We start from the raw sequence: 7,972 nt of genomic DNA on the forward strand, positions 1-7,972 counted from the left end.
GCCAGCTCGAGCCGAACCAAACAGATTGCAACAAACAGCACCAAAGGCTGCCTCCAGTATTTATTCTACTCATTCCTTGTTACTGTGCAAAATCAGCCTAAGGCTATCCCAGCAGCACTGTGCACACGGGGTGCGGATTTGGTCCGTTTGAGAAAGATGAGGCGTTGCGCAAAAGCTAGCGTTACCAGTAGATTGTGCATTCGTTCAGCAGCGATGGTCGCACATGAATATCTAGGACGACTGACTCTACAGTGAGAATATGGCCATTTGCGTGACCGTCCAGAGCTTGCAAGAATGTATGATGACTCGGTTAGACGCGTTTTTTACACGAACGCCCGCATGCACAATTTAATGGACACCTAAATAGTAAGTACGTTCCTTATTTATTTTGTGCATCTGCGGTCGTATCCACGTCCTATTAGGGCTGATTTGGTGATCCGGGATCCCGTGAGTATTGGAAGGGATTGAGGGAGAAATTAGTTCATTTTCCCCTGAATTCCCTCCAATCCTCTTAAGATCCCCTTATCACTAAATCAACCCTTAGAGATGACCTAAGCGAAAGCAACTGATAAGGAATTCCACATGACGACGCCCATTTTTCACCAGTGTGGAAAAACTGAGTTTGATGTCTGCCATTGGTCAGTCGGCAGACAGTTATTTCCCTTGTCCGCAGAGCAGGGATCTCGTGTGGAATTTCATGCTCTGTGCAGAAGGAGAATGCCTTCTCTCTGGCTAATCATAGATAATTTCTTTGCTACGTGTACCTGCCAAAAAGTCCTCACAGTCATGTTAATCAAACTTCATCCAATTTTATGTAAACAAAATAATCTAATTTTATAGATTTAAGGTATTATTTGGTTTATATATTCGTAACGTAAATGATAACCGATAACATTAAAATATGTTTGTTTAAGTCCACCGTAATCAGATACCACACTAGAAAATAATACCGTCATATTCAAACTTGTTAACGCTAGTAATCGAGTGTGAATAATTACCGTTATCATTTACGTTGCTTTTACGAACCAAACAACACCTAAATTGTCTGCATCTCTTTTCAAACCTTCTTCTCTTGCTCATCGAAGATTGAAGGGCCAAAAACGTTAGGATATGCACATTATTGAAGCGAGGCCGTCAACCCCATCAATGCTATACTATACCCCTACCTACCTCGTCACTCCTCTTCTTCCCCTACCTCCCCTAGTCACCTTGCATCCGCACACTGCTCCTCTTCCTATTCTTCTCACCCCTATGAAAGAATTGTGACATCTAAGGGAGTGATGAATTAGATAGATTAAAAACTACTCCCATCCGCTCCAAAATATAGTTATTTCTAGCTTTATTTTTCCCGTGCACATTCAAATGAATAATAATGAATGTAGGCGTAATGTTACACCCGGTTTTAAGGGCAAAACCGAATGCCTAGCATATGTATGCCAAGATCCATTTTCCACACATATGTTGATGTCACAAGTGTAATATATCAAAAGACAATGCAATAAATGCGTAAAGAGAATATAATAACTTTATTACATCATCCATACATAAGTGTCTTAAATAGTATCATCATCAAAGTACAACGGATAAAACATGAGCGATCTTCCACAGGAAGATGACTGGCGCATCATTAGACTTAGTATGCGTCAACATCTTCGGCAAAGTCTTCTTCATCACCCTATGATCAAAATATTAGCAAGGGGTGAGCTCACTTATGGTTGGGGCTCATCAAGTGGGAGGAGTAATGCAAGGTTAACAAGGTAGGCTATGGTTAAGCGATAAGCATTTTAGTTGGTCAATATTTTATTAACAACGCATGACTTACTAGTTGTAAGTGTATCCCAAAATTCCCAATTAAACATAAGTACATGATTATATCTCAAAAACACTTAAGTGAAACCACTTAAGCAAACCATTTATAAATCATCGGATCACGATTTATTTTTCATCTTTAAGTTTAATGATCATGTGAGGGTCCAGGTTGCTCTTAACCGTGAGCACGGCTGACATATCAGTTTTACACTCTGCAGAGGTGGTACAACTTTACCCACAAGCCATGTATCTCATCTAGCCTGGGTTGTACGGACCCGTAAACACTGACGAGGTGAATGGCTAGGGATCCATTATGAGGCTTTCACAAAATATCCTTAGTACAAAGCCACCTGCTAAGGTTTCCACATCGGTACTGATGTCCCTCTGGGCGAGGTAACTTAGCCAAGACTACCACCCCATGTTAACATGAGCTGCCACAAAACCACTGCCGCTCCCTCTTGCCCATCTTTTAGGTAGGGTTGCTAAGCACTAAGTCTGTAGAGCTATTTACCAAAGCCAGAGCCATGATAGCAATCATGGTTGCACTATTATCCTGGGTGGTCACTCCATATGTTCCATTTAATACGAAATGATCTTGTTTAACCATCGGATTAACATCATAATACAAATTTCATTTCTGGAACAATAGTATCATTTAAAGAGTGACATCATAATTATCAAGTTGAGCAGTAGCACAAATTGCTAAGCATAGTATTTATCCTAGGGTAATCAAGGAATAGGGTCGATATTCCTAGGAAATTCTATTTAAGCAAATCCCATCAAATTATGCAAATATCCGAAAAGTAAACATTATTATATGCATTACTTGAGTACAAACAGAAATGCAGAGGGAGAATCCACTTGCCTTGCTCAAACGTGTCCTGCGGGTCGTCTTCGAACATATTCGGTTTTTCTACCACACAATTAGCTTCTAATATAGATTCACATACCGTACATACAAAAGAAAACATTCACCAAATAAATAAACATACATCATTACATGAATAACATTCACCATTACATGAAGAAACATATACCATTACATGTATATACATATGCCAAACTGTCGGAGAGGAAATTCTCCGGCCGGGTGGCGGAACGCACCCGCCCTAAATCCTAAGATGAGGAGGGGCCTAAGCGTTTTGCCTGCTAGATGGATTCGGAATGAACACAAGAACACACAAGGGTTTAGAGTGGTTCAGGCCGCCAGAGCGTAATACCCTACTCCACTGTGTGTTGTATTGAGTTTGAGAGCTTGTATGAACTTGTGAGTGTGTGAGTGAACCTGCCTTGTAACGTAGTGTGCCTTCCCTTTTATAGCTCAAGGGAGGCACATACAAGGATACTAAGCCCCGACATGTGGGCCCAGGGGCAAAATGGAAGGAAGTAACTAATGCCTGTAACGCCTGGGCGATCTCCGAGCGCCCTAACTTCCGTAGTACATATAGTATTGATATGTCGCGGATGCTTCCTCGGTAACTGAAAGGGAAATAGGCTTACACCTTTTCCTAATTGATTTTGGTGGTTGAATTGCCCAACACAAATAATTGGACTAACTAGTTTGCTCTAGATTATATGTTCTACAGGTGACAAAGGTCATCTACAACTATACTAAATTGACTGTCCGGAATACCGTAGATTATTCTGGACAGGAGAAGCTTTTTGGAAAATCAGGCCAAGCGCGGACCGTCCGGGCCTTTGCGGCGGATCGTTCGCGACACCTAAATGACCCTCGGACAGAACCAATGCAAAAACACATGTCTCTACTGCGGGCCGTCCGATGGAAGAGCAAGCACCGACCGAGACCACGCGCGGACCGTCTGGGCTCAGGCGCGGCCCGTCCGGTAGGTGAGGAACTGAAAAACCCGAAGGTGACGGGTTCGACCAAATGAATTATAGCGACCTCGCAGACTGTCCGGGGTGCACGACCGGACCGTCCGCGACTGGCTTTATCTGACATCTGACGACGCATTAAATGCAATATAGCCGTTGATATAGCCGTTACTGCTGACCGTTGCGTTTTCAGCCGTTGATCTACAGGGGCGGACCGTCCGGACCAGGTGGGCGGACCGTCTGCAGTTGGCAGAATGGAGCAACGGCTAGGAAGTGGTTGGTGGCTATAAATACAACCCCAACCACCTCCATTCACTTCATCCAAGCATTCCAACCTTCAACATTCAATACAAGAGCTAGCAATCCATTCCAAGACACAATCAAAGCCTCCAATCTCTCCAAGTTCAACAATTGAGACAAGTGATCATTAGTGATTAGTGACTTGAGAGAGAGAGAATGATCCGTGTGTTATTTGTCGCTCTTGTCGCTTGGCTTTTGCAATCGTGCTTTCTTCCTTCCCATTCTTATTCTCAAGGCACTTGTAATCAAAGCAAGAGACACTAAGTTTGTAGTGGTCCTTGTGGGGTCTAAGTGACCCGTTTGATTAAGGAGAAAGCTCACTCGGTCTAAGTGACCGTTTGAGAGAGGGAAAGGGTTGAAAGAGACCCGGTCTTTGTGACCACCTCAACGGGGAGTAGGTTTGTAAGAACCGAACCTCGGTAAAACAAATCATCGTGTCTTGCTCTTTATTTGCTCACGATTTGTTTTGCGCCCTCTCTCTCTCTCTCGGACTCGTTTATATTTCTAACGCTAACCCGACTTGTAGTTGTGCTTAAGTTTATAAATTTCAGATTCACCCTATTCACCCCCCCCTCTAGGCGACTTTCAATTGGTATCAGAGCCGGTGCTTCATTAGAGCCTAACCGCTCGAAGTGATGTCGGGAGCATCCGCCAAGAGGGATCTCGGGACCGGCGACAAGTCCGCAAGCTCAGGAAGAACACACTCAAGGGAGTCCGCCCACAAGCACAAGGAGGAATCCTCTTCCTCCATCAAGTCCCATCAGATGGGTGACAAGAAGAAGAAGATGAGAAAAGTGGTCTACTACGAGACCGACTCTTCGTCACCCTCCAGCTCCGGCTCGGAATCAGCCTCCACTACTTCAAAGCGCCATGAGCGCAAGAAGTATAGTAAGATGCCCCTTCGCTATCCTCGCATTTCTAGACGCACTCCATTACTCTCCGTTCCATTAGGCAAACCACCTATGTTTGAAGGTGAAGATTATTCTATGTGGAGTGATAAAATGAGGCATCACCTAACCTCACTCCACAAAAGCATATGGGATATTGTTGAGTATGGAGTGCAGGTACCAAAGAAGGGAGACAAGGATTACGACTCAGAGGAGGTCGAGCAAATCCAACACTTCAACTCCCAAGCCACAACTATACTCCTCGCCTCTCTAAGTCGAGAGGAGTATAATAAGGTGCAAGGGATGAAAAGTGCAAAGGAGATTTGGGACGTGCTAAAAACCGCTCACGAAGGAGACGAGGTGACCAAGATCACCAAGCGGGAAACGATCGAGGGGGAGCTCGGTCGCTTCCGGCTTCGCCAAGGGGAGGAGCCACAAGATATGTACAACTGGCTCAAGACCTTGGTGAACCAAGTGCGCAACCTCGGGAGCAAAAAATGGGATGACCACGAAATGGTTAAGGTTATTCTTAGATCACTTGTTTTCCTTAATCCTACTCAAGTTCAATTAATTCATGGTAATCCTAGATATACACTAATGACTCCCGAGGAAGTAATAGGGAATTTTGTGAGCTTTGAGTTGATGATCAAAGGCTCAAAGAAAATCATCGAGCTGGATGGCCTCTCCACGTCCGAAGCACAACCGGTCGCATTCAAGGCGACGGAGGAGAAGAAAGAGGAGTCTACATCAAGTAGACAACCCATCGACGCCTCTAAGCTCGACAATGAGGAAATGGCGCTTATCATCAAGAGCTTCCGCCAAATCCTCAAACAAAGGAAGGGGAAAGATTACAAGCCCCGTTCCAAGAAGGTGTGCTACAAGTGTGGTAAGCCTGGTCATTTCATTGCTAAATGTCCTTTATCTAGTGATAGTGACAGGGGCGACGACAAGAAGGGCAAGAGGAGAGAAAAGAGGAGGTATTACAAGAAGAAGGGCGACGATGCCCATGTATGTCGCGAGTGGGACTCCGACGAGAGCTCCTCCGACTCCTCATCCGACGAGGACGCCGCCAACATCGCTGTCACCAAAGGGCTCCTCTTCCCCAACGTCGGCCACAAATGTCTCATGGCAAAGGACGACAAAAGGAAGAAGGTAAAATCAAAATCCTCCACTAAATATGAAACCTCTAGTGATGAGGACAATTGTAGTGATGAGGAGGATAACTTACGCACCCTTTTTGCCAACCTAAACATGCAACAAAAGGAAAAACTAAATGAATTAATTAGTGCTATTCATGAGAAGGATGATCTCTTGGACTCTCAAGAGGACTTCCTAATTAAAGAAAACAAGAAGCATGTTAAGGTTAAGAATGCTTATTCTCTAGAAGTAGAAAAATGTGAAAAACTATCTAGTGAGCTAAGCACTTGCCATGATGTTATTACCAACCTTAGAAATGAGAATGCTAATTTAATTGCTAAGGTTGATTCAAATGTTTGTGATGTTTCAATTCCCAATCTTAGAAATGATAATGTTGATTTGCTTGCTAAGATTGAAAAATTGAATATCTCTCTTGCTAGCCTTAGGATTGAAAATGAAAAACTAATTGTTAAGGCTAAAGAATTAGATGTTTACAATGCTTCCATTTCTAACCTTAGAAGTGAAAATGACATATTACATGCTAAGGTTGTTGAATTAAAATCTTGCAAACCCTCTACATCTACCGCTGAGCATGTTACTATTTGTACTAGATGTAGAGATATTAACATTGATGCTATTCATGATCATATGGCTTTAATTAAACAACAAAATGATCATATAGCAAAATTAGATGCTAAAATTGCCGAGCATGACTTAGAAAATGAAAATTTTAAATTTGCTAGAAGCATGCTCTATAGTGGGAGACGCCCTATCATCAAGGATGGCATTGGCTTCCAAAAGGGAGACAATGTCAAACTTAATGCCCCTCCTAAAAGATTGTCAAACTTTGTTAAGGGCAAGGCTCCCATGCCTCAGGATAACGAGGGTTACATTTTGTACCCTGCCGGTTATCCCGAGCACAAAATTAGGAGAATTCATTCTAGGAAGTCTCACTCTGGCCCTAATCATGCTTTTATTTATAAGGGTAAGACATCTAGTTCTAGGCAATCAACCCGTGCAAAATTGTCTAAGAAGAAAACTCCAATTGCATCAAATGATTCTAACGTTTCATTTAAAACTTTTGATGCGTCTTATGTTTTAACTAACAAATCCGACAAGGTAGTTGCCAAGTATGTCGGGGGCAAACACAAGGGATCAAAGACTTGTGTTTGGGTACCCAAAGTTCTTGTATCTAATGTCAAAGGACCCAAAACCATTTGGGTACCTAAAGTCAAGAACTAAACTTGTTTTGTAGGTTTATGCATCCGGGGGCTCAAGTTGGATCATCAATAGCGGGTGCACAAACCACATGACAGGGGAGAAGAAGATGTTCTCCTCCTATGAGAAAAACCAAGATCCCCAACGAGCTATCACATTCGGGGATGGAAACCAAGGTTTGGTCAAAGGATTGGGTAAAATTGCTATATCTCCTGACCATTCCATTTCCAATGTTTTTCTTGTAGATTCTTTAGATTACAACTTGCTTTCAGTTTCGCAATTATGTAAAATGGGCTACAACTGTCTTTTTACAGATGTAGGTGTTACTGTCTTTAGAAGATGTGATGATTCAATAGCATTTAAGGGAGTGTTAGAGGGTCAGCTATACTTAGTAGATTTTGATAGAACTGAACTCGACACTTGTTTAATCGCTAAGACTAACATGGGCTGGCTCTGGCATCGCCCACTAGCACATGTTGGAATGAAGAATCTTCACAAGCTTCTAAAGGGAGAACACATTTTGGGACTGACAAATGTTCATTTTGAGAAAGACAGGGTTTGTAGCGCATGTCAGGCAGGGAAGCAAGTTGGTGTCCATCATCCACACAAGAACATCATGACGACTGACAGGCCACTCGAGCTCCTACACATGGACCTATTCGGCCCGATAGCTTACATAGGCATCGGCGGGAGTAAGTACTGTCTAGTTATTGTGGATGATTATTCTCGCTTCACTTGGGTGTTCTTTTTGCAGGATAAATCTCATACCCAAGAGACCTTAAAAGGAT

Source organism: Zea mays, chromosome 2, assembly GCF_902167145.1.
Source record: "Zea mays cultivar B73 chromosome 2, Zm-B73-REFERENCE-NAM-5.0, whole genome shotgun sequence".
NCBI classification, from domain to species: domain Eukaryota; kingdom Viridiplantae; phylum Streptophyta; class Magnoliopsida; order Poales; family Poaceae; genus Zea; species Zea mays.